The 27,272-nt window shown below is 47.7% G+C and overlaps 1 long non-coding RNA gene across 3 annotated transcripts in view; it reads left to right on the top strand.

Moving 5' to 3' along the window:
- LOC142829702 (uncharacterized) overlaps positions 1–27,272 on the top strand; it is a 191,190-nt gene that overhangs the window by 150,791 nt on the left and 13,127 nt on the right. For 2 of the 3 annotated variants that reach the window (XR_016349372.1, XR_016349371.1), the window contains exon 2: positions 3,144–3,222. This is a non-coding gene — a long non-coding RNA (uncharacterized LOC142829702). Of the gene's footprint in view, positions 1–2,930; positions 3,223–27,272 lie in introns of those variants that run through there. The other variant, XR_016349370.1, reaches the window with a different exon arrangement.

Here is a 27,272-nt window from a genome sequence, read left to right as displayed (position 1 = left end):
ACCGTCTTGGTGATGATCTCCATCATGTGCTTCAACCACACTGATAGTGAGAGTCCTTCCTTGCCTGGCTGCCCTCCAAGGCAGGCTGGGACCTCTCAGGGCAGGCTAGAGCCAGAATAAGAAGAAGGGAGTTTGTGCTGATTTGTGTTGGCATCAGATGGTACAGTTGCCGGCACTTGCAGTGTCTTCAATGATTGTGCCTGTTTCTTCGGGAGTCTTTGTCATCCCAGTGTGTTCTCTGTAGCCTCAGTCGTAAATAAGATAAGCCACTAGATATATAGGAAAGTTAAAGTAAGCTGTGTTGTGTATTTATCATCCATGTCCTTACACTCAACAACATGCTTTCTACATTGCATTTTCATAGCTTTATTAATTTAACATAAAATCAAAAAGTAATTTCTATGCTAGGTAGATAGACTGCTAAGGTGATGGCACTGGATGAAATTAATGCATGAAAATATACTGCATCATTTCTAAATCTGCTTTTTCACACCAATATCCTCAATATCCTTTCCTCTGGATCCTGAAGACTAACAACTAGATGAGCTGAGGCTGACATCATTTTGCTATGTTGGAGCTCCAGTGTCGATCAATTAATCCTTCAGTAAAAGTTAAGAGTCCTGTGGCATCTCAGAGATTTATTGTCATGTCCTTTCATTGGTAAAGCCCACTTCATCAGATGAGTTGGAGTAGAGATTGCAAAGTCTGTGGTATATATAATATCAAAGAAATTACCTGTCAGTTATAAGACTAGTATTAATGAGGCTCATTAACTCAGAATGGATGTATCTCATTTGCAGCATTTCTTGTGGAGATGCAAATGTCAAAAGATCAGTAGGGAGGGAGTGAATATAGAGGCTGAGTTCATATCCTTTCCAGCAGGAGTGATTTTGGTCAGATTTTCTCTTGCATTTCTGCTTTGGCTGCAGAGGGAGAGAGCTGCTCTTGTGAAGAGTAAACTTTCCGTGAGGCCGGGCTGTCCCCTAATTGGTACTGAAGGTTTCTTGTATTTTCCTCCTAAGCAGCAGGGCCTGGCCATTGCCCGAGAGTGATATTGAATTAGATCAAACTTTTTGCCAATGACCGGCCTGGCTGAGTCCAAACCTTTGTGTGTACCAGCAGCTGCTGTTGGAAACTCACCGTTAATTACTTAATTATGCCTAATCCATTTTGCAAGTGCTGCAGCTAGGGAGAATGGTTTCATGTAACCGGTATGAATGGAAATATTAATGTAAATTATTAATCCGATTAAGAGCTTTTACTTTGTCATATTAGTTTACAAAACTTTATTTTAAACAAAGTAAAATATTAATTTATGTCCAACTCACAAAAGTTTTCCTTTTTTTTTTTATTTATGGCCGAGGTGGGGAACCTTTTTTGAGTTAGGGGCCATTGACTCACAGAATAATCAGTTGGGGACCACACAAGAAGCAAAAAACTGCTCCAAAACCCCCCACTCCTCACCTATGTGGTCCCCAACTGAAATACCTCATTCCTCTGGTGCTCCAGCCCCACAGGGGGAGAGGAAGGGACAGGTAGGACTGAGGTTCAGGGTTTCCCATAGGCCAGATTTACTCTTCTGGGGTTCCAGAGTTAGTGGATTTTGCAGATCTCCTAGGCTCTGGAGTGGGGACAAAATGACGTGTTCAGTGTGCGAGGCAGGGCTGCCAACAAGTGGGATAAGGATGGGGGTACAGGATCTGGAAGGGAGGTGGGGAATAGAGGGAGTGAGGGGGTGAGGTGGGGTGCAGGAGCAGGCTGGGAGTAGGGGTATGTCTACACTACCACCCTATTTCGAACAAGTTGGTTAATGTAGGCATTCGAACTTGCAAATGAAGCCCAGGATTTGAATTTCCCGGGCTTCATTTGCATGTTGCTGGGCGCCGCCATTTTTAAATCCCTGCTAGTTCGGACTCCGTGCCCGCGGCTACACGCGGCACGAACTAGGTAGTTCGGATTAGGCTTCCTATTTCAAACTATCTGTACACCTCTGTTGCAGGTGCTGGGATGAAGGAGAGAAATGGGGACAGGGATGCTTTGGAGAGCGGAGCAGGATGGATGGGGAGGGCTGGAGCAGGGCCTAGGAGAGGTGGGGTGGGGATGGAGCAGGGCAGGGAGTGGTCACGTGGGGTAGGGCCATGGAGGAAGGGGTGGACAGAATATGTGAAGAAGTGGGGATGGCGAGGAGCATTGAGGAAACTGTGCAGAGGGGGTGGGAAAAGGTGGAGTGGGGCTGGGGCTGGGGGCTGTGAGGAGGACTTTGGGATCCAGTTAAAATGATATCTCAGTTGCTAATATTTGAGCACATGCGTTAGACTGTAGCTGTGTCCCTCAGGATGCTTTAAAAGCTGGAGTACAGATCTGTCTCTGTCTTCTCTGTTAGTGGTAGTGGTAGGGGAGCAATGGCAGCTGAGAGAGAAGGGGGGAAACACATGGTGGTAGGGAGCATCTAAAAGGACTGAGTTCTGGAGTGAAGAGGGAAGGGGCCCAAATCTGGCACATACCCAGTCTGTGTGGAGAGTGGCAGAGGGCGGCACCAGGAAGCTACAGAGGAAGCAGCTAAAATACTGTGAGTGAGAATCTGAAACTCTACAGTGCAGAGAGGTTTTTGTGCTGGTCTGTATCACTGTGTGAGAGGGTAGCTGCTATACTGCTGACAGTAATAATTTCCAGCATCATCCACTTCAACCCTGCTGATGGTGAATGTGAAGTCGGTGCCTGACCCACTGCCACTGAACCGGTCTGGGACCCCAGAGGGCCGGGTGGAGGCGCTGCGGATGAGGAGCTTAGGCGCTTGTCCTGATTTCTGTTGGTACCAGGCCATGTTGCTGCTAACACTGGAACTGGTTTTGCAGCGGATAGTGACTGTGTCTCCAGGAGACACTGCCAGGGATTCTGGAGTCTGAGTCAGCACAATCTGCCCACTGGAGTCTGGATGGGAAAAAATAGTTAAAAGAAAAGAAAATATACAGTAACTCAAATGTCATAAGTTTTAACTAATTACAAGCTGCCCCTTGTATCGCTCCTTTACTGACACTATAATTGCCACTGGGAAGGATTGCTTGAACAAGAAAATCTGAGCAACTGTAGCCTGGTATTATTTAAACTAATTTCCCCTGTTATTTCTCTTACCCTGAATGCAGAGCACAAGGAGCCAGAGAAATTGAGTCTGGGAGATCATCTTGGCAGATGCGGAGCTCAAAAGCACAAACAGTTAAAGTGGTATGTTTATATCTCTTCTTAATAGCATGGGACAGTCACTGGGGTGGAAATATGCAAAGCAGGAGCTCAGTGTAAATGGCCCTTCTCTCTGCAGACCCAGGGTCATACTGAATGGACTTCACAGGGATGAGACCCATCCTATGAATGGCAAATCTGTCAGGGATGGTACTTGGTCCTGCTGTGAAGGCAGGGCACTGGACTCAATGACCTTTCAAGGTCCCTTCCAGTTCTAGAAGATAGGTATATCTTCATTTAAAAAATGTTTTAATGAGCAAGATGACACATCAGCCCAGAGAAGGTTTATGGTGAGAAGTTTCACTGCAAGAGGGAGGGGGGAGGTGCTAGGCACTAGCCTGGCTGATAACAGGATCTTCAGTTTCAACACTGTTGATCACAAGACTGAAGTGAAATCAGATCTCTGCCTATGCCAATGCAATGGCTGTAGCCTCAGGAGAGAGAATGCTAAAATGTCCTGCACCAAAGAGTCTGAATGAATTAAATCAATACCTAGAGATCAGCAATGGAGTGACTGGAGATATTTCAGTTTGCATGTTTGCATGGCTGATTCTGAATATAAATTACAGCCTGATAATCCACAAGTTGGTGGGGAGGGGGTGAATATAGAGGCTGAATTCATAGTCTTCCAGCAGGAGTGATTTTGATCAGATTTTCTCTTGGGTTTCTGCTCTGGCTGCAGAGGGAGAATGCCATGGAGAGCTGGTCTTGTGAGGAATAAACTTTCCTAGGAGACAGGTTTTCCTCTGCTTCTGAAGGGTTTTTTGTACCTTTCTCTGGGGCAGCAGGGACTGGCCACTGCTGGTGAGTGATGTTGGTTTGGATCAACCACAGCTCAGGTCTCCTGATTGCTGTGTTCCTCCCGCTGCTGCCTTAGTACCCACAACACCGCTAACTGCACCTGTGCTGGCATAAATGGGACCCAGAACTTATCCTCCAGTGACTGCAAATGGCTCAGGTGGGCTCAGGTGTTTTTTCTCCTGTGGCTTGTAAACTTTGGGGACTAGTGAGCAGGTCTAGGTTCCATTTTTACCAGAGCAGCCAGCTTCACAGAGTCTATGTGCTGCCGATGTGTTTCATCCGGGAAAGGGGAGCTGCACCTGTGATTGCGTTTAGCTAAAGACGTTAAATAGCAAGTAAATGGCTAATTGTGTGCTCAATGCAGTTTGAATCAAGTGCACAATTAGTCGATAAGGGGCATACAGGGAGCTCAGCCCCTACTACATTTAAACTGCAGAGGGTAGGTCTTGGAAATGGTGTGTGATAGGACTCAGCAGTCCTGTCTCACACTGGATCCTGTGCTGTGGGTCTGCCCCCCGTGCCCTCCCTCAACTGCACTACAGAGATGGTGATTGGGGAACCACTTTTTAAGCCGGATCCCTCCAGCACCAGTTCCTGCTCCCCCAGCTTGCTACTTCAATCTCTGCCTTGCTCCTGTAGAGGCAGCAAGGGGTTGGGGGAAGTGCAAGAGGTCAACTCGACTACCTGATGATCCTGGGCTTATCGGGCAGACGACTCAGCGGGTCTATAGGCTCCATGAATCAACTCTTCTCTCTTCTTCCCCAGGCCTCCTGCATTCCAAGGCACAGCTGTTGAGGAGCATGCAGGAGGTGCTCAGAGGGAGGGGGAGAAGTGGAGACAGGGGATGCTTGGAGGAGGGACTGGAAAAAGAGGGGCAGTGTTGGCGCAGATGGTGGGAAGAGGTGTGGGGGGGGCCTTGGAGGAAGAGCTGGATTGGAAGACATGAAGAAATGGAGGGGGCAGGTGAATTGGCGAAGGAGTCAAAAGGGGGTGGGAAAAGGTGGAGTAAGGATGGGACCTGGGGCAGAGGCAGGGACTTGGGGGCCTGTTAAAAATTTTAATTCAAGATGGGAGCCCTTCAGTTGCTAATATTTGAAGACACGGAGTAGACTCTTGCAGTGTCACTCAGGGTGCTGTGTGATGCTGGAGTCCAGTTCTCTGTCTTCTCAGCTCAGTACAAAGGTATTAGCAGTGTCAGCTGCTGTCAGTAGGAATCTGGATGCAGCCCATGAGAGCAGATCCCTGTTAGTGGTGGGGGAGCAATGGTGATTGAGGGAAAAGTTCTGAACCACAGGGTGAGAGGGAGCATCTGAAAGGACTAAGCTCTAAAGTGAAGAGGGAAGGGACCCAAGTCCAACACACACCCATGCACCCCACTACAAGGCTGCAGAAGCACCAGCACCAGGAAGCTACAAAAGAAGCAGCTGAAATCTGTGTGTGAGCATCTGAAACCAAACAGAGCAGGGAGGTTTTTGTGCTGGTCTGTATCATTGTGAGAGAAGGGTAGTGTCATTCTGCTGACAGTAATAATCTCCAGCATCGTCCGCTTCAACCCGTCTGTTGGTGAATCTGAAGTCAGTGTGAGACCCACTGCCACTGAACCAGTCCGGGAACCCAGAGGGATGGGTGGAAGTGTTGTATATAAGGAGCTTTGGTGCTAGTCCTGATGTCTGTTGGTACCAGGCCATATAGCCACGAACACTGGAACTGGCTTTGCAGCGGATAGTGACTGTGTCTCCAGGAGACACTGCCAGGGATTCTGGAGTCTGAGTCAGCACAATCTGCCCGCTGGAGTCTGGATGGGAGAAAACATTTAAAAGAAAAGGAAGGAAATATCCAGTGACTCAAATCTCATAAGTTTTAACGAATTACAAAGCTGCCTCTTGTATCCTTCCTGCACTAACTCTGTGAATGCCCCTGGGAATCATTGCTTGTGGCGGAAACTCTGGAAATCTGCAGCCTGGTGTTATTTAAGCTAGTTTCTGCTGTTATTTCTCTTACCCTGAATGCAGACCACAAGGAGCCAGAGAAACTGAGTCTGGGAGATCATCTTGGCAGCTATGGAGCTCAGGAGCACAAACCTGACATGTTTATATTTGCTCTCCACAGCAGGGGACTGTCACTGGGGTGGAAATATGCAAAGCAACAGCTCTGTGTAAATGTCCCTTCCCTCTGCAGACCCAGAGTCAGACTGAATAGACTTTACACTAGGGATGGGGAACCTCAGGCCTGGTGGCTGGATTTGACCCCCGGCTTGTCTGGATCCTTCCCCTGAGGCTCAGAGTCCCCCCTCTCCAGCATTAGGGAACTGGTGCTGGTGCTCCAGCCTCACTGCAGCCACCCCATGGGGCTGGAGCACAGAAAATCTACCAGCTAGGCGCCTGTAGGCTCTGGTGTGGGAGAGGAATACGGGGAGTGTCTTTCTCTTTGTCTCCCGGGGGCCAAGTCATTGATGGTTTTTTTTCATTGCTTCTCACTTGTGTTCTGTGCATCCTTCATATGATTTTTCTGTGGATCAGTGCCCCCTCACACAAACAAGGTTCCCCACCTTTGCTTAAAACCAATGAGACCCATCCTGTGGGTGGAGCATAAAGAAAAGGATAAAAGCCGGAGGCGGGAACAGACAAAAAGAGAGCCCTGCCCCACCTGTTTTATTTTCCTCTGGATGAGACACCTTTTCATTTCAGGGAAAGTTCCCCAGCCTGGTCTTGCCAAATTTTAGTCTTTTTAACACAAATGAAAGCCTTTAGTTCCCTCTTATGGCTGACATGGTCATTGAGGCTGCCATGGGAGTAGCAGCTGTAGAGAAGATTCTGTGTCAGAGAAGATGTTTTAATGAGCAGAGCGACAGAGCAGCCCAGAGAGGTTTGTGAGAAGAGTCGCAGTGAGGGAGGCAGTAGCCTGGCTGCCAACAGTATCGTCTGCTTCAGCACTGTTGATCGTGAGGGTGAAGTGAAATCAGATCTCTGCCCACTGCCACCGCAATGGTGATACACTGCTAAGAATCCCCACTCTGAAGGAATGAATACCTTAGAATTAAATGGCTATCTAAAGATCCACAATGGAGTGAATGGAAATATTTCTGTTTGCATCTTTGCCTGGCTGATTCTGAATAGAAATTACAGCCTGATAATGCACAAGGTGGCAGGGAAGGAAGTGAACAGACAGGCTGAGTTCACAGTGCTTCCAGCTAGAATGATTTCGGTCAGATTTTCTCTTGGGTTTGTGCTGGCTGCAGAGGAAGAATGCCATAAGAGTTGGTCTTATGAAGAGTAAACTTTCCTAGGAGCCAGGTTTTCCTCTAACTGCTACTGGAGGTTTCTTGTATCTTCTTCTGGGGCAACAGGGACTGGCTGCTGCTGGAGAGTGATGTTGGATTTGATGGACCACCACTCAGATACCGTGATTGCTCTGTTCCTCCTCCTGCTGCCCACCCACAACCCCATGACTGTGCTGGCATAAATGTGACCCAGAATTCATCCAGGGTGCCCCTCCAGGTGGTCTCAGGTCTTTTTGCCACTGTGATCTGTAGCCTTAGAGTGCTAGTGAGGAGTTCTGCGTTCCATTTTTGTCAGAGTCTCAAGCCTGCAGAGGTGTTTCTTCTGGGAAAAGGAAGCTGCATCAGTGACTGTTTTGCTAGATAAGAAGCTGAATCAAAGAGGAGGTTTCAGTCGACCTTGTTCGGAAGAGGCCAGTGCTTCTCAAAGTGGGGTGCATGGAGGTCCTCCCTCTCTTTCCCAAGGCCTCCTGCATGCCAAAGAACAGCTGTTCAATAGCTGGAATAGAAGGGAAAAGCGGGGACAGACGATACTTAGGGAGGGGTGGGAAAAGGAGGGTCCATTAAAATGTGTAAATTAAAATGGGATTCCTCCAGTTGCTAATATTTGAGAACATGGACTCGACTCTTGCAATGTCCCTCAGGGGGCTTGAGAAAGCTGGAGTACAGTTCTCTGCTCACTACAGAGTTAATTAACATTGTAAGCTGTGTGGCAAGATCCTTGCTCAGGCCCCTCCCCGGCACCCTTTCTTCAGTCACAAATGAAGTGGAGATTCCCTCCTGTGCAACCCACCTGTGCCTTTTTTGTCCACACCAATTTTCCCACGTACTCTTTACAGAACTTTGTTCCAGCAGCAAACTCAGCCGGACTTTCTGGCTGACTGGGGAGCACACTCCCCCATTCTCCCACTCCTCTCCTTCCACATCCCCTGTGGCTGCATTTTCTAACCCTCTGGCTAATGAGGCCCACAGGTGTTTCCCACTAGCCCCTCAGGCATGGGCCTGCTCATTGCCCTTTGCAGCCAAACTGTAGTGGCAGGGCTCTGGCTTCACCAGCAGCCTGTCACAGTGACAGACAGTAGTAAGTGGGATGCAGCCGGTAAGAGCAGATCTCTGTTAGGGGTAGGGGAGCGATGGTGGCGGAGAGAAAAGTGCTGAACCATATGGTGGAAGGGAACATGTGTAAGGGCCAAGTTCTGGAGTAAAGAGGGAACAGACCCAAATCTGACCCACACACAACCTATGGGCAGCCTTGCAGAAGCACGGGCATCAGGAAGCTACGGAGAAAGCAGCTGAAACACAGTGAGTGATAATCTGAAACTCTACAGAGCAGGCAGGTTTTTGTGCTGGTCTGTATCACTGTGTGAGAGGGTAGCTGGTATGCTGCTGACAGTAATAATTTCCAGCGTCACCTGCTTCAACCCTGCTGATGGTGAATGTGAAATCAGTGCCAGACCCACTGCCGCTGAACCGGTCTGGGATCCCAGAGGGACGGGTGGATGCACCATAGATAAATAGCTTAGGCGCTTGTCCTGATTTCTGTTGGTACCAGACCAGGTTCCTATAAGTGTTGGAACTGGCTTTGCAGTGGATAGTGACTGTGTCTCCAGGAGACACTGCCAGGGATTCTGGAGTCTGAGTCAGCACAATCTGCCCACTGGAGTCTGGATGGGAGAGAAAAATTAAAAGAAAAAAAATATACAGAGACTCAAATCTCATGAGTTTTAATTAATTACAGACCTTCACCTTGTATCCCTCCTTCACTGACACCATGAATGCCACTTGGAAGGATCGCTTGAACAGGAAAATCTGAGTGTCTGCCGCCTGGTATTATTTAAGCTAATTTCCCTTGTTATTTCTCTTACCCTGAATGCAGAGCACAAGGAGCCAGAGAAACAGAGTCTGGGAGATCATGTTGGCAGCTGTGGAGCTCAGAAGCACAAACGGTTAAAGTGACATATTTATATCTGCTATTAACAGCTGGGGACTGTCACTGGAGTGGAAATATGCAAAGCAGCAGCTCTGTGTAAATGTCCCTCCACTCTGCAGACCCAGGGTCACATTGAATTCGTCTTCCTCTGTAGCATGGGGCACAGATCACAGCTGAGGATTTTCTGCATCTTGGGGTCTTTCAACTATTTGAAGACTTCAGTATCTGAGAGGATTATTCCAGGAGTGGGTGGGTGAGATTCTGTGGCCTGCACTGTGCAGGGGGTCAGACTAGATGATCAGAATGGTCCCCTCTGACCTTAAAGTCTATCAGTTTATAAGTCTATGAATAGACTGGACACTCAGGAGACCCATCCTATGAGTGGACCAGAGAGGAAAGGATAAAAGTAGGAGGTGGGGATGAAAGAAAAAGAGCGCCTGACGCTGCCCATTTTGGGTTCCTCTGGATCAGGTAACTTTTCATTCCAGGGATATCTCCCTAGCCTGGCCTCACCAGATTTTCAATTGTCCTTTTAACACAAATTACACTTGTGGAGAAGGCAACATTGAACACAGGCTCAGAATGTGAGAGTAGAGAGGCTCTCCAAGGGGATGCTCCTGCAGACATCCTGCATTTGCTGTTGTATTGACCAAGAGTGTCAGGGCCTCCTTAGAATTGCAGGTCATAGCAGAACAGTTTACAAGGCTTCAGCAGAGACAAATGCAAAACCCCAAAGAGTCTGCCCCACTTGGTCTTCTCTGCTGCTGGGTTCCCTAGCACCCCAGCGCTATGCTTTTGCTTGCAGCTACCCTCTCCATTCCCTGTGGCCCTCAGAAGGGACACTCGCTATGCAGCAGCATAATCTAGCCCTGTACGTATCAGTCTAGACACAGAGCAGTGACCTGGACTGCAGCAGCCGCATTGGCCCTGGGCTCTCTGCAGGCAGCACCTATTCCTGTGGAATGACAGGAATTGAAGAGACCCGAGAGATTTTGGGACAGGGCTCTATTACTGTGTGAGGGAAGCTGACACCTTCTTGGTGGTGATCTCCATCATCTGAATCAACTGCACTGACAGTGAGAGTCCTTCTTTGACTGGCTGCTCCTGAAGCAGGCTGGGATCTCACAGGGCAGGGTAGAGCCAGAATAATAAGAAGGGAAGTTGTGCTAATTTCAGACTGCACAGTTGCTAGCAGTTGCAGTGGCTTTGCAATTGATTGCGATTGTTTCTTCTGGAATCTTTGTCATCACAGTATATTATCTGGAGCCTCAGTAAATAACATAATTCACTAGATAGATATGAAAGTTAAAATAAACCGTGTTGTGTTTTCATCATCCATCTCCTTATGTTCAGCAATATGCTTTTTTCAATGTATTTAGAAAGCTTTATTAATTTAACATAAAATTAAATTAATTTTTAAGCTAGGTAGATATAATATTAAAGTGATATCCCTGGATGTAGTTAACGCATAAAAATATACTGCAATATTTCTAGATCTGTTTTTTCAAACCAATATCCTCAATATCCTTTCCCCTGGATCCTGAGCATTAACAACCAAATGAGCTGAGGTAAAACTCACTTCATCTGATGAGTTGAATTAGAAATTGCAAAGCTGTGGTATATATAAGAGCAAAGAAATTACCTGTCAATGTAAGACTATTATTAACGAGGCTAATTAAATCAGGGTGGATGCATCTAATTGTCAGCATTTGACGGGAAGATGCAAATATCAAAAGATCTTTATGCAAACCTAAGTTGATAGAGTACAATTTGAAAATGAACTCCATTTGTAAATGTCTCCCTCTTTAATCAGCTAGTAAAATTCTTTATTCAGGATGGCTACTTTAAATTCCATTACTGAATGTCCAGAAAGTTTAAATTTTTCCCTTCCAAGTTTGTGTGTGTTACATTCCCAATTTCTGATTTCTGTCCATTTATTCTTTGGTGCAGAGACTGTCTGGTTTAACCAATCAACACAGTAGAGGGGCATTACTGGCACTTGGTGGCATATGTCACCTTAGTGGACGTGCAGGTATATGAGCCCCTGATGTTATGGTTTATGTGGCTAGATCATATTTATAGATGTGTGGACAGAGTTGGCAATGGGCTTTGTTGCAGGGATAGGTTCTTGCAGAAGTGTGGTGTGGTATGCAGCTGCTGGTCAGTATTTGCATCAGGTTTACATCGATATTCCATATGAGGCTGTACTACAAACTGTCAGGGTCAGCATCCCCGATGATACCAAGGCATGCCCAGCAGCTGAGCTCTGGACGACCAGATGTCCTAATTTTATGGGAACAGTTCTGATGTTCAGGGATTTGTCTTATATAGGTGCCTATTACCCCGCATTCTCACACTTGGGTACCCTACCAGGAGTGATGGTGACAGGGCATGGCCTGGAATCTGCTGGGCTTGAAATAAACCAGACATGGCCAGTAGACTTTTGTTCTGTAATGGCTGAACTGATCCAACTTCCCATTACCTTGTGAGTTCTGTTGGCTCTGTGGCTGCCTGAACACATAAGCCACTGTGGGTGCAGTTTGGGTGTGGAATGGGTCTCAGGGCTGGGGTAGCAAGTTAGGTTATGGGACAATGCTCACCTTGCGGGGCTGTCCTTGGAAGCAACTGGTATGTCCCTGCCCTGTCACTTTCTCCTCCCCTACAGCTCCCATTGGCTGCGCTTCCTGACCAATGGGAGCAGTGGGGCAGAGCTGGTAGTGGGGGCAGTGAGCAGAGGAGTCCCCTAGCCTTCCCACCTTGGTCCCAGGCCATCCCACCAGCACCTGCTGTGCCCTCAGACTATCCCCTCAGGGCACCTGCAGCCCTTCCCAGTCCATGTTTTACTTACAGGTGTTCAGTACTCGTCATGGACAGGAGATGGGCCATGAATTCAAATATCCATGACTAAACCACAACCTAAGCAATAAAGAATGAATTTGAGCTGCCTGGTCGCTGTCCATGGTTTGCACGCTGCAGCCAGCCTGCTATGGAGACAGGTGGGAGCAAACAGCTAAGCAGCTAAAACACAGAGCAGGGAGGGTTTATATTGTCCTGTACTGCTGTGTGAAAGAGAACCATACAAATACTGACAATGACGAGCTCCATCATCTCCAATGTGAATGGGGCTGATTGTGAGAGTGTAATTAGTGGCACACCTCCCAGCCTGACTGCCACTGAACAGGGCTGGGACCCCAGGCCGCAAGGAGGAGGCCCTGTACATAAGAACCTGCCAGGTATCCGTTGGTACTAGGTTATTAGTAACAACAGGCTCTGGAGTTGGAGTCAGCAAAATGTTCCCACTGCAGTCTGAATGTAAAGATAAAAATGTAATGATAACTATGGATGCTCTAGTGTTTTCACACCTTAGTTATGTGTACTGTGTTCTGTTGTCTTAATTAAATGGGAAAAACACGGAGTGGATTCCAGTGTGCATGTAAATAAGAGCAAAGAGCCAGGTGTGATGACGACACAAAGCCTGTGTTCTCTGCTAGATTTTGAGTTGGTTCTCCCCCTGGATCTAGAGCACAAAGAAGAAGATGAGATGAGCTTACGAGATCATCCTCCTCTGTCTGCTCAGATCAGACCTTGTGAAAAAACCACAGAAAGTGAAGTGAAACTTTTATAACTCAAGTCCATAATTCATAAAGCTGTGGAGACTCCTAGTTGAGATGTTCAATGAGCGTGAATTCCAGTTGCTGACGGTTAATTAATAGGTTTCCTAACTGCTCAGTGACTCTGGAACACTTGGTTATTCATTGTGGATTAGAGCACTTGGATGGGTTTTGGAGACCATGGTTTGCCATGGATTCCAATCTAATGGCTGTGGTGGATACCTCATTGGCAGTGTCAGTGACTACGTCTGTTTGAACTAGAACTGATCTGTCCTTCATCTGCCAGTTCCTGATATTTGGCTGCTGCCTAGTAACTATTCCAAACACTGTCTGATGTGGTTCAGTCGGAGGAGGCACTTTCCTGCCCTGTGGATCTCTGGGTCATGGCCAGTGTGGTCACTGTCTTTCACTTCTTTCTGCTGGCCAGACCTTATGGTGGCCCTTGGTGTCCTGGGCAAGGATGGGAACTTATGAAACGGCTCCTCTTCTTTTGGATCCCTCCCTGTCATACCAGATTCACCTTGTGGTGTCCTTCTTTGGGCTGTTTTATTCACACCGTGTCCCAGATATTATTCTCTTATCTGCCTCTCTAGAGGCAAACCAGCCACTTGCTCTTGAGTGAACTGAGGAACTCTGGAAACTTGTAGCTGAGCCTGTAGGAGGTCCGATCCAACACTCAGAGAAGTCAGTGGGGACCCTCCTGTTAACATCACTCAGACTAGGATCAGGCTCTAAGAAGCAGTTTTCAAAAGGGCTCAGCAGCCATTTGGGCATCTCTCAGCAGAGATACCTAGGGCCAGATTTTCAGCAGATCTCAACACCTGGATGTGAGGAATATTTATTTTGTGCCTCAATAGGAAACACTCTCTTTTGGGGGAAACCTGGCCCATATTTATTTGTTATTATCATTGCTGTTTGCACTGCTGATGTGCCAGAAACTCCAGTCATGGCTCAAGGCCCCATTGTATTAGGAGCTGCAAAATCCCTGCTTTTCTCATTTCCTCCCTCTGACATTTTTTTAAGGAATTGTTCTCTCTTCTATTCTCCATAAGCTTTACTTGACAGCCATTTGGAGTTTGGTTTTCCCTGAGTTCTCTGTGTGAAATGACAGTGGAGTTTGCAGGGCTGCTGCGGTAGACGGTGATCTTGCTAACTCCCTGTTTCTGTTGGTTATGAAACCCGTGCAGCTGACTGTGTGCAGCTGTGAGAAATGCTCAGCACTGTGTACTCAGATGGAGGTTTTTGTATTGGGCTATATCACTGTGAGAGGTAAGTTGTTATACTGCAGGCAGTAATAATCCCCAGCATCTTCCGTTTCCACCCTGCTGATGGTGAAAGTGTAGTCAGTGCCCGACCCACTGCCACTGAACCGGTCTGGGACACCCGTGTCACGGTTGCTGGTGTAATAGATAAGGCGTTTGGGAGCCTGTCCAGGTTTCTGTTGGTACCAATTAATGTTGTTGCTAATGCTTGCGCTGGCTTTGCATTTGATAGTGACGGTGTCTCCCACAGACACTGAGAGAGATTCTGGAGTCTGAGTCATCACAGTCTGTGCACTGCAACCTGGAGAGAGAGAGAGAGGTAAAAATTGTCAGGGTTGGGGTTGGGTAAATGGGACAATGACATTCAAACCTTTGTACTGAAACGTTTGTAAATGTAACAGGAAACATGAACTAGAAAATACCCCAGAAACGAGTGTTTAAATAAACAACCGACTGCCATTTTTCATGGTTTATCTCATTCCTTATAACCCTTGTAAAACTTGTCTGTTCTTACCCTGAATCCAGAAAAGCAGCAACCAGGCCAGGGGAGTGGCTGAGATCATCTTGCTGCTGTGTGGTTAGAAACGCTCGTCAGCAAGGCACAAAGTGAAAATGGAGCCTTTTATGCCTTCAGTAGCTCACTGAGAAAATATCAGCCATGTGTGAATAGGCAAATGAGCTCAGATATGTAAAAGACTAGATTTTAATTCCAGGAAGGAGCTTTGAACTAGCTGATTGGATGGTTTCAGGCTGTCATTGGCTGTGTTAATGATCACAGATTTGCATGGTTCAGATGGTGGAGCAGCCAGAGTTAGCTATGTAAGCGCAGGGCGTAGCAACCACGGATGAACTAACGATGGGTAAGGAAGTCAGCTGCAGGTTGAGATCCAAGTAAAAAGAGCAGCAGCTGCTTGGTGCTTCTCTGCTTTGGCACCAGTGGCCGTAGGTATTTTGTACCTCCAGAATGATTGGTGCTCTCGGAGGCTTGCAGGGTGCATGGAGGAAGAAGGAAAAGGAGGTCTGGGAAGAGCACATGCAACGCCAGCAGACTCCACTTATCTGCAGGTGGAATCAAACCTGAGACCACTGGCGCTTAGCACATAACCCTCTCCCACATGAGCTAAAAGGCAGCTGGCTCTTAGCTAAGGCAGTAGAGCAGACTTTCTGTAAGTGGTCTCAGTGCCACTAGATGGGCCACTGCCCCACACCCAGTAGGTGTGTGAGTTACACGCACCCCAAATCTGAGCAAGCTGAAAGGTGGCATCCGTATGCCAAGCACTGCCCAGTCTGTCGGTGTCCCTATTCCTTTAACCTCTCTGGCCTGGTAGGTGCAAAGTCTGAGGGCTGCAGTGGGTGATGTGAGTGGAGCAGACTCCCTCCCTTCAGCCTTGTTCACCTCCTGCACCTGCTGCCATTTTGGATGGGTGTGGCCAGTCCGGCAGCCCCTGGGAAGCTGACAGACCACCTTCCATGTCAGCTCCTGTTTGCTTAGAGCCTGATCCCAGCCTGACCATGTGCATGCCCCATGCTATTCTGAAACAGCTGGTTACTTGTACAACATTAGCACAGGGGTGTGTAAGAATCATAGAATACTAGGGCTGTGTCGGGGGGCTCGCCCCTCCCCTTGGCTTCACCACCAAGTCCGTGCTCCTCTATCAGGGAAAATACGGCTCTAGCAGCCTAGTCCCAAAGTCAAGGCCCTTCTACTGGGGTAAATACGGCTTTTGAGACCTAGCCATCTGAAGACGCCTCTCCGGGGTCAGGGGTTGATTGTCCAGGGTAGGGAAAAGGGTGGTAGGGGACCCGGGCCCTCCCTCTCCACTAGGTCCCAACTGAGGGCCCTTTAGGCAGGGACTATGGCTCCTGCCCGCTTGGCCAGCCTATACACACCGAGCCACACTATCAGTCCTTTGCCCTGGGCTGCTTCCTACAATGCCCTGGTTCCCCTGGAGTCTATTTGCCTGGGAGTCAGTACTGCTGGGGATGTTGTAGGGGTTGCGGGTGCTCCGGTCTCTTAGTCAGGGGGTGGCTGCTGGCTTTACTCCCGCAGTCCGTTGTGGGGCTCTGTCTCTGGTTCAGCTGCTGCAGAAACACCAGGAATGCTGCCTGCTCCTTTCCACCCTCCTGCTGCTCTCCCAAATGCAGGGCTCGCTCTGCTCTTATACCGGGGTTCTGCAGGGAGCATGCCCAGCAGGGCTGGATGCTGGGCCTCTTCCACCAGCTGGGCCTGGGCTGCCCTCCACCCTTCAGTGCAGGGCTTGTCTGCCCTGTCACAGGCTGGAAGAGACCTCAGGAGGTCATCGAGTCCAGCTCCCTGCCCAAAACAGGACCAACCCCAACTAAATCATCCCAGCCGGAGCTTAGAATCAAAGGAGGCCTGTTTCTGCCTGGTGATGAACCAGGGACCTTTCACGTGACCTTTCAAGTCAGCTTCTGATATGGTGATGCTTATAAATAGACACTGTTTCCAAAGCCTCCAACCTGGGTTTTCCTGGTTTACTGAGGTGCATTCCAACCTGAACTATCTGAACTTTGTAAAGAGAAGTTACTGTACTGTGTTAATGTGTGTCTCTCTGGCTACATCTACACTACAGAGGTTTTCCGGGAAAAAGTTATCCTGGAAAAACTCTGATGTGTCCAGAGAACACATCTGCTATTCTGAAATTTTTTTGGAAGAGCAGACACACTCTTTGGAAAGCCCTTCAAACCTTATTTCATGAGGGAGGAAGGGCTTTTTCGAAAGAGGAGGTTTTTCTAAAATTTGGCCCAGTGTAGATAGGCCAAATTTCAGAAAAGCCTGTTCCGAAAAAAGATTGGAAAAAGGTACACAAATTGCGGAGCACAACTTGTGTACCTTTTTCCAAAAAAGAAGTGAAGTGTAGACATAGCCTCTGAGATTTGTACATCTGTCTGAGAGTCCATCTGTCTGTGTATCTGTCTGAAAGTCCATTTGTTCAAGAACTCCCGCTAAAAGGTAAGAGCGAGGATCACCAAATTAGTTATGCAACTTCCTCTTATCTTAATGCAAAGACAGGGTTTAGTTGTGCCTAGAATGGGACTGTTTTCCATACAATGGAAAGGGAAGGGCCAGAGAGAGGAGGGACGCAATAGTCACTGCTGGGGCAGCAGCTGCAGGGGAAAGCTACAGAAGTGACCGGCAAGTGGCCAGCTAGGGATGGGGCTCCCCATCTTGCCTGTCACTAGCTCAGGTAAGTGGCCTTCATGACCCAAATCCCTCTTCCCCTCAGCCCGCGGCAACAGCACCAGATGAGGAGAGAAGCAAGCTGGGCCCCATCATCGCAGACCTGCCCCCAGAGCACTCCTGGGGCCAGGCAGCACAGCCCCATCCTCCCACAGGACCTGCTGGTGGACCCCCCACCCATGAGCACCGCTGGGGCACCAAGAGTGGCCATAGTGGCCTAGCCTGAATAGCATCCTCATTCTCCCTCACCCCCTCCAGGCCAGCCCCTGCGGGCTGGGCCCCTCCCCTGAACCTCCAGGCCCCTACAGGTCCATTACCAACCTTCCCCAACCCCAGCCCCACCCTCAGTCTCCCTGTCAGTCCCTGCCTGACTTGGGGAACAGCAACAGGATGCCTCCCATGGGGGAGAAGGGGTGTTTGCCCCAAAAGTCTGTACAAAGGGGGTCATGTGAGATGTTAAATGAAAACTTATGTTCTACTGATTCTGTATATGCTATTCATGTACTTGTATAATATCTGTATGTGGAGTTATAAATATGTACTCTGTGTTGATGCTGGAAAATTCTCTGTCTGAGACAGAGCAATAGGCAAAGAACGTTCAGCTGGTGGCTATGCTAATTAGCAAGGAGACAATGAATCTTGAGGTGCCAATACATACCTGAGGAATGTGACTGATACCTGCAAACCAGTCAGGGTATAATGGCTGCCAGCATGTGAAACAGAGATAGGTCACTCGACGATGTGACCTACTCTGGCTAGGAGGATGCCAGGAGAGGTATATAAGTGCCATGTGGCAGCAAGCTGGAAAGAACTGGACCCATCCTGACATAGGATGTACACTATAGACTTATAATATAGCAGTTTATAACATCTCTGCTAAGAGCCTGCATTGAGAACTTGGTGATTCGGTGCATGTAATGTATTCTCCTTAACAATTTTACTCTCATGCTTTTCTTTCTTTTAGTAATAAACCGTTAGTTTCTAAATTCTAAAGGATTGGCTCAGTGTGGTCTTGTGGGTAAGATCCAGAGTGTAAATTGATTGGGACCTGTGGCTGGTTTCTTGGGACCAGAAGAACCCCTTCGGGGTAGGTGAGATTGGGATCTAAAATCCCTCACATGTGTGCAGGCCTGGGGCTGATTGGGGCATAGGAAGAGCTGGGGTGTCAGAGGGGTTTTGCTCGCGAGGCTTCTGACAGGCCAGATTGGCAGCTGAAGCGCTTGGTGTGACTGATTTGTGCCTTATTTGGGCAAGGCCTCCAGTATGGGGCTGTAAGAAGCCCCGAGTTTTGAGCAATTCACCCTGAGCGGACGCCCTCAGCTGTGCCCAGACCTAGCCCGGTCCATCAAACCTCCACCCCTCGTTCACTCAGCTGGACCAGGGCAACACCAGGTAAGTCTTCAAGCTTCTGTATGAGTTAAAAAGCATGTTTTTTGTACATGTGTAACCACTGACATTTCAGAGGGTACACATTTATTCACAGAGGGGGAGGCAGTTCTCTGGCAGCTGGTATGCTCAGAGAACTGGCTTAAAAGTTGGTTCCCTGCAAGCATTGGCTCCAGTCTCTCCCCTCTCTTCCTCCCCACTGCTGTACTGCTGCCTCTCTGCACCAGAGGCAACAGTGTGGAGAAGGGGTTACCCAATGAGCCTGTTGTGTAATCACTAAAGTTTAACCGTGCACATTATCACATCCCTAGTACAGGTCAGTGAGTTAATGTTCTGCACCGATGGGCTGTGAAAACTAGAAAGACTCTGACGGAGTCACTGAAACACAACGTTTCAATAGAAGTAACAAACCGTCACTGAGGGGAAGTTTTTGTACTGGCCTGAATCACTGTGTGAGAGGCCAGCTCTGGTACTGTTGACAGTAATAACTGCCAGCATCCTCAGCTTGAAAACTGGTGATTGTCAAAGTGAAGTCAGTGCCAGACCCACTGCCGCTGAACCGGTCTGGGATCCCGGAGGGACGAGAGGAAGAACCATAGAAAATGAGCTTAGGAGCTTGTCCTGATTTCTGTTGGTACCAGGCAATGTTAGTGCTGATGCTTGTACTGGCTTTGCAGTTGATGGCGGCTCGGTCTCCCGGAGACACAGTCAGGGATTCTGGAGTCTGGGTCATCACAATGTCCCCTCTGGTACCTGTAAGTGAAATCAAAGTGTAAATCCAGCTGTGTCTGTAGTAGTACCAAAGTGTGTCAGGATTTAAATTGCCATAATATTGTTATTAACTGTGATTTTATTTAATATCAAACCATTGTAATTCTGTTCTTGATGTAGCTAAAGTGTATGGGGGTGTAAAATGAGAACTGGTGTCTTTTTACAAGTCATTCCTCATTTTGTTCTGATGATGCTCTGTAGCTTATTGTCCATCACTTTGTGCCTTAATTAAAAATTCTAATTTAATACTCACCCTTCATACAGAAAACCAGAACGCAGATGAGCAGGGAGTGTGACCTCATCTTGAGAGCTCTGCACTGACAGCTGCTGCTCAATGCACCATGAGCTGTGACATGGAGCCGTTATAACTTCTCTGAGCTACAGAGCAATGCCACTGGGGCATAGATATGCAAAATAAGCATAGCTATGCAAATGTCAACACCACCTGTTCTAGGGGTAGCTCAATTTGGGTGCCTGAAGACATTGAGGTCTGTGATATTACATTTGCAATGAGAGCAGGCTCTGATTTACTTACCCTGCACAGATCCCTACTATTCAAACAGTCCTATTTATAATACTCAGTGTAAGTAAGGTGGTCAGAATTGGCCCTAATTGATGTCTGTTTTCAGGCTTTGTTGTGTGTGTGTGTAGACACTTTTCACTGAATATAAAAAGAAACATGCTTAAAATGACAAAACGGAATCCAGTGGCACCTTAAAGACTAACAGTTTTATTATGGCATAAGCTTTCGTGAGTTACACCTCACTTCATCAGATGCATGAAAGGAAAAAGAGGCAGATAGTGGGGATACAGGGATGAGAGTGTTTTCTCTGATGTAACATTCCAATATCCGTATCTCTGCTAAAGTTTACTTTCTCTAGTTATTAGCTGGTGGTCGGGGTAGTGTGTGGTCTGCGAGCCGTATTAAACACCCGAGTCTTCAACTGCAGGGTCCCTTCGCAGCGGGCAGCCAGGAAGGCTGACGGGTGCCCCAAAGAATTACACCCAAGTCTTTGACAGCTAGGACAAAAGTCCCTTCGCAGAGGGTAGCCAGGAAGTGCTGATGGGTGCCCCAAGGATCTGCCCTGTGGAGGCATCAGAACCCAACGCCCAGCTCTTTCTGCGTCTACCCCGACCGGCTTTACTTCTTTTAATTGTGTCTGGTTCTGTTACAGCAACTGAAGGAGTCAGGTTAAAGCGTAAACAGTTACTATTTTATTGTTACAAGGCAAGCTTAGCTGTTAAATGTAACTGCTGTGTTACAGATGACACAGCCACTACAAAAGGACAAGACAGAAATTACGATAAAAAATCATTTACAGGTACCATGAAACCCTTTTGGTTCTCTGAGCTCTTATTAAATGCATGCAAAAACAGACACCTAGCAGGTATATTCTCACCCCTGCGATCTTTACTCTGGTGAAAGCAGCATTTCTCTCAATCCCAATGGGAAGCAGTCAGTACGAGATGAAGGCATCCCTAAAGTCTCGGGGGTCCAAGACCGCCTGACCAGCAGGTCTATGGGTGGATCTCCAATTAGAGTGGGGCACAGGGCCCTACTTTATACCCCTGTGGTCACGTAGACACTTCTCTTGTCATTAAAATGCCAGTTAAGTTGGAATGTCTATGTGACGCCCATTCCCACAGGTGGTCCAAAGCTTAATTTGCACCTGTGAGGTGGAGGTAACTAAGTCATTAGGGCCAGGCATCCTTTTTCTGATGGGGCAGCAGATTCCTCTTCTGGGACAGTGTGTGTAGGCGTATCAATACTGGTACCAGCCAAAAGTAGCCCAAGGTCCCCGAACGCCTGCTGGCCCAATTGTCACTGTTATCTGGTTCCTGTCTAGCATCCAGGGCCATTGCTATTCCAGCACCTCTGGAGGCCCTGGAGCCTTTGAAGACAGAGTTTCACTCTCAAGGATTCTCTCTCCCAAGGATGTCAGAGGGAGGAGGGGGAGAAAGAGAGAGGGGAGTTTCTCTCTGGCTACACTAATCTAGAACTCTCTGGTCCAGAAAGACTGTTTACACAATTCATATGTGAGACTTGTACTACTCTATAGTGTTCATGCACTAGTGAAATTAGATTCTCTCCCAGTAGGGGATAGACATTATCTAATATTGGTTGCCAACAAATGCACATTTAAACTACTAAGACATGGGACTTTTCACAACCACAAAAGTAAGCCATTGTCACAAGCAAAGGAATCCCTAGCTGCCTAAATATCTAATGCCAGGGCTACTTGAGACACTACCTACTATCCCGTCCAAGGGTGGAGAAGAAAATTCTTTTAAAACAGGAAAGACTAATGAAAGCAGTTTTATAAGCACAATTTTGCTGAGTCATTTGTTCTACTTATAGTGATGACAATAGACACCAGGCTGTGTAACACTGTCAAATCAATATACCCTAACCTCTCTGGATCTCCCAGACAGTAGAATATCTCAACACTTTCCTGTCAGTATTCATTGTCAGTGTCATTACCTATTAGAGATTCTAGTAGAATTTTTTTCATTGAATATTTATTTCTCACACAGAATTATTTTATATATGCAACAAAGACATTGTCTTGCTCTGACTGACATTTCATCTGAAAATTGATCGCTGTCTTCATTTTTGTCAGTAATTTTTCGGTGAGATAAGACTGTGTTTTTAAATTGGTAAGGAAGCCAGCTCAGTGGTTATCAGTTTTGACATTTCTGCATGCGTTTCTTACTTATGCATTGGGTTAACTTTCTATGTGGTGCTTCTTATCAGTGGAATCTGTTTCCGAAACCTCCAACCTGGGGTTTTCTGGTTTACTGAGGTACATTTTAACTATCTGAACTCCATAAGGAGAAATTACTGAACTGTTTCTATCTATCTATCCATGCATGCATGCAGGGGTGGGGAACCTTTTTTGGAGTCAAGGGCCACTGACCCACAGAAAAATCAGTTGGGTCCAGGCTCGTAGAATTTGTGTACTCCAGCCCCATGGGGGAAACAGCAGAGGCCGTTAGTACCAGTGCAAGCTCCCCATGCTGAGGGGGACCCCCAAGCCTGAGGGGCTAGATCCACGCGAGCCTTAGGTTCCCCAGCCCTGTATTAAAGATTTGTGTATCTGTCTGTGAGTCTGTCTACAAGTGCATTTGTAAAAGAGCTCCTCATAAACAGTAAGAAATAAATTCGATATGCAGCTTACTCTTACCTTAATGTAAGGGCAGGTTTTGGTTGAGCCAGGAAAACAGGGTGTGCCTGGAATGGGACTGTTGTCCTTAAAATGCAAAGGGAAGGGCCAGCAAGAGGAAACATTCACTACCGGGGGACCGTGATGGCAGGGGAGAGCTATACTGTGGAGTCACCACTGGGGGCAGTCGCACCACCCACGAGTGCAAATGCCAACACGAAATGCCTGCACAGCCCCAGTCTGAGGGCTGGGCCACTCCCCTCAACCCCAGGCCTGAGTTAGTCCCCTTCCCAAGCCTCGCCCTCCCCCAACCTCAGCCCTGCACCAGGCTCACCTCCAGTCTCTATCCATCTCAGGGAACATGGGCGGGGTGCTCTGCCCCTCATTACCCCAGGTGGACCTGGGCAACATCAGCTAAGTCTTCTTATTTATCTATAAGTTTGGGAGGTTAAAATTTTCAGTGGCTACACGTTTACATGTAGTGAGAGGGTAAGAGATCCACAGGAGCTGGTACTCTCAGGAAGGCAGCTTAAAAGCTGGGTCCTCACATACACCAGCTCCTGCTTGCCTCCCCCAGGCTGCTGCCTCTGATGCAGAGGCAGCAATGTGCGTGGAGGGGCAGAGGGGTTCCCCAGGAGCCAGTGCTTGGGGGGAGCCTGCTTACAAGTCGACTCCCTGTGAGCATCAGCTCTTGCCTGTTCCCCCACCCTCTTCTGCTTCTGTGTCAGATGCAGAAGCAGCAGTGCCCCTGGGAGGGGGTGGAACCTTGAGTGTAACTGAAGATTAGCCAATGAGTTCATCTCATCTGTTAACTGTTGTACCGTGCACACTATCACATCCCTAGCACAAGCCGGCACATTCATGTTTTGCACTGATGCACTGTGAAACCTAAGGGGACTCTGACGGTGTCACTGAAACACAGAGTTGCAATGGAAATAATGATAAGTCACTGAGGGGAGGTTTTTGTAGTGGCCTGAATCACAGTGTGAGAGGAGTCTCATCGTACTGTTGACAGTAATAAGTGCCAGCATCATCAGCTTGAAAACTGGTGATGGTCAAAGTGAAGTCAGTGCCAGACCCACTGCCGCTGAACCGCTCTGGGATCCCGGTGTAACGGTTGGAAGCGTAGTAGATGAGGAGCTTAGGAGCTTGTCCTGATTTCTGTTGGTACCAGGCTAGATAGCTGCTAACACTGGAACTGGCTTTGCAGTTGATGGTGACTCTGTCTCTTGGAGACACTGCCAGGGATTCTGGAGTCTGGGTCATCACAATGTCCCCATTGGTACCTGTAAGTGAAATCAAAGTGTAAATCCAGCTGTGTCTGTAGTACTACTGGATAGCGTATGGATTTCAATTGCCATAACATTGTTATTAACTGTGATTTTATTTAATATCAAACCATTTCAATTCTGTTCTTCATGAAGCTAAAGTGTATGGAGGCATAAAATGAGAATTGGCATCTTTTTACAAGTTGTTCCTCATTTTGTTCTGATGATGCTCTGTAGCTTATCGTCCATCAGTTTGAGCCTTAATTAAATATTGTAATTTAATACTCACCCTTCATACAGAAAACCAGCACACAGATGAGCAGAGAGTGTGACCTCATCTTGAGAGCTTTCCACTGACAGCTGCTGCTCACTGCACCATGAGCTGTGACATGGTGTCGTTATAACTCCTCTGAGCCACAGAGCAATGCCACTCAGGCATGGATATGCAAAATTAGCATAGCTATGCAAACGCCCCCACCACCTGTTCTGGGGTAGCTGCATTTGAGTGCCTGAAAACATTGAGGCCTGTGATATTACATTTGCCATGAGAACAGACTCTGATTTATTTGTCATGTACAGTGTCCTCCTATTCAAACAGTCCAACTGAAATCATTTGGACTGTTCTAAAAATAATGCTCAACGGGAGTCAGGCTGTCAGAACTGGCATCAAGTGATGACTGTTTCAGGCTTTGCAGTGAGCTACACTGCATTGTGTTAAACTAAAGGGCAATAAAAAGCTGATTGCGAGATCCAGCCCTTGGAAACTCACTTTCTACTGATCATAATCTGACCTCCTTATTAAGGGGCACTTGTTGGAGCTAGAGACCATTTGCATAATACATATGTGTGACTTTTACTACTCTATAGTGTTCGTGCACTAGTGAAATTAGATTCTCTCCCAGTAGGGGATAAGCGTTATCTAATACTGTTGCCAACAAATGCACATTTAAACTACTAATACATGGGACTTTTCTCAACCACAAAAGTAAGCCATTGTCACAATCAAAGGACTCCCTAGCTGCCTAATTGCCTAATGGCATGACTACCTGAGACACTACCTACTATCCCGTCCTGGAGCCATGTAAACTAGTTTACCCATCATAGTCAATGAAGCGGGGATTTAAATAATCCCCGCTTCATTAAAATAAAAATGGCCGCCACGCTGTGCCGACAATCAGCTAATCTGGCACAGCATGGCAGTCTAGGTGGATCGGTAGACAAGGGAAGCCTTTGTCGACCGCTCCCTTACTTCTCGTGAAAAGGGTTGTATTTTGAAAGATCGTGTCTAGACTGCCAGTTTTTTTCAAAAAAGCTCCATTTAAAAAAAAAGCATCAGCCATGTTTATGCAAATGAAGCATGGGATATTTAAATCCCGGCTTCATTTGAACTTTTGAAGGGCCTAATCCACATCTCTCTGTCGACAGAGAGGTGTAGTCTTGACACACCCTAAGTTGGTAAGGAAACCACCCCAGTGGTTAGCAGTTTCAACATTTCTGCATAAGTTTCTAACTTACGCATTAGGTCATCTTCTGATATGGTACTTCTTATCAATGGAATCTGTTTCCAAAGGGTTTCCTAGTTTACTGAGTTTCTTTCTAACCTGGTATATCTGAACTCCAAAATACTGTTCTGTGTAAATTATCTAGCTAGCTATTAGACATTTGTGGTTTTGTCTGTGAGTCTGTGTGTCTTTCTGCAAGTCCAATTGTTCAAAAAGTCCCCTAAATGGGGAGAGCTAAGATCACCAAACTTGGTATTCAGCTTTCTCTTATCTTAAAGCAAGGACAGGGTTTGGTTGTGCCAGGAAAACAGGGTGTGCCTGAATGGGACTGTTTTCCATAAAATGCAAAGGGAAGGGTCAGAGAGAGGAATTACTCTGTCATTACTGGGGATAGTGACTGCAGGGGAGAGCTATTCTGCAGAATTGCCATATGGGGGGAGGGGATAGGCAGCAGCACAACCAGGGAGTGGCCAGTTGTGGATGGGGCTTGCAATGTTGCCTTCTGTTAACCCAGGTAAGTGGCCTCCCTGTCCCAAATCCTTCCCCCTTGTCCCTCAGCCACAGCACCGAATGTGGGGGGCAAGGAACCTAGCCCCACCATTGCAGCTCTGCCCCTGAGAACCACCTGAGCCAACCAGTGCAGCCCTATCCTCCCGCCAGAACCACCAATGCCCTCCCCTGCCAGCACTGCTGGGGCACCTCGAATGGTGATGGTGGCCCAGCATGTGCAGCTTCCCCCTTTCCCCTCCGGGCCAGCCCAGGGAGCACAGGTGGGAAAGGCCACATGGTCCCAATCTGAGGGCTGGGCCCCTCCCAATAACCCGCAGCTCTGAGCCGGCCCCCTTCTCAACTCTCGCCACACCCAACCCTGGCCCCATGCCAGGCTCCCCTCCAGGCCATCCCTGGCTCTGGGAACACCGGAGGTGGGGGGGGGATGCCTGTGCCCCTCATTTCTCCAGCTGTACCTGGCAATGCCAGATAAGTCTGCTAGTTTTTGTATAAGTTAGGGATGTTAAGAGGCTTTTTGTAAATGTGTAACCACTGATATTTGCACTAGTTACATGTTTAGATGCAGTAGAGGGAGGTGGCTCTGTGGGATCTGGTCAGCTCCCTGAGTGTACCAGCTCCCACCATCCTCTCCCATCCTGCTGCCTCTGATACAGAGGCAACAGAAGGGATAGGGGAGACTTGAGTGTAACCGTGAATGTTAACTGATGAGCCCAGGTTCATCAGTTAACCATTTAGCCGTGTACAGTAGCACATCCCTCAAATGGCAGTGTGTTAATGTTCTGCACCGATGGGCTGGAAAGACTGGAAATCTGGAAAGAGTCCGACGGAGTCACTGAAACAGAGCATTTCAATGGAAGTAATGAACCGTCACTGAGGAGAGGTTTTTGTACTGGCCTGAATCACTGTGTGTGAGACGAGTCGTAGTCCTGTTGACAGTAATAACTGCCAGCATCATCAGCTTGAAAACTGGTGATTGTCAAAGAGAAGTCAGTGCCAGACCCACTGCCACTGAACCGGTCTGGGATCCCAGAGGGACGTGTGGAGGCGCTGTGGATGAGGAGCTTAGGAGCTTGTCCTGATTTCTGTTGGTACCAGGCCACGTAGCTGCCCACATTGGAACTGGCTTTGCAGTTGATGGTGACTCTGTCTCCTGGAGACACCGCCAGGGATTCTGGTGTCTGGGTCATCACAGTTTCCCCGCTGGCACCTGTAAGTGAAATCAAAGTGTAAATCCAGCTGTGTCTGTAGTAGTACCAGAGAGTGTCAGGATTTAAATTGCCACAACATTGTTATTAACTGTGATTTTATTTAATATCAAATCATTTCAATTCTGTTCTTGATGTAGCTAAAG

This window comes from Pelodiscus sinensis, chromosome 4 (genome assembly GCF_052426305.1).
Source record: "Pelodiscus sinensis isolate ZL-2025 chromosome 4, ASM5242630v1, whole genome shotgun sequence".
NCBI classification, from domain to species: domain Eukaryota; kingdom Metazoa; phylum Chordata; order Testudines; family Trionychidae; genus Pelodiscus; species Pelodiscus sinensis.
The sequence above is the reverse complement of the archived record's forward strand: the minus strand, read 5'-3'. Positions and strand labels throughout refer to the sequence as shown.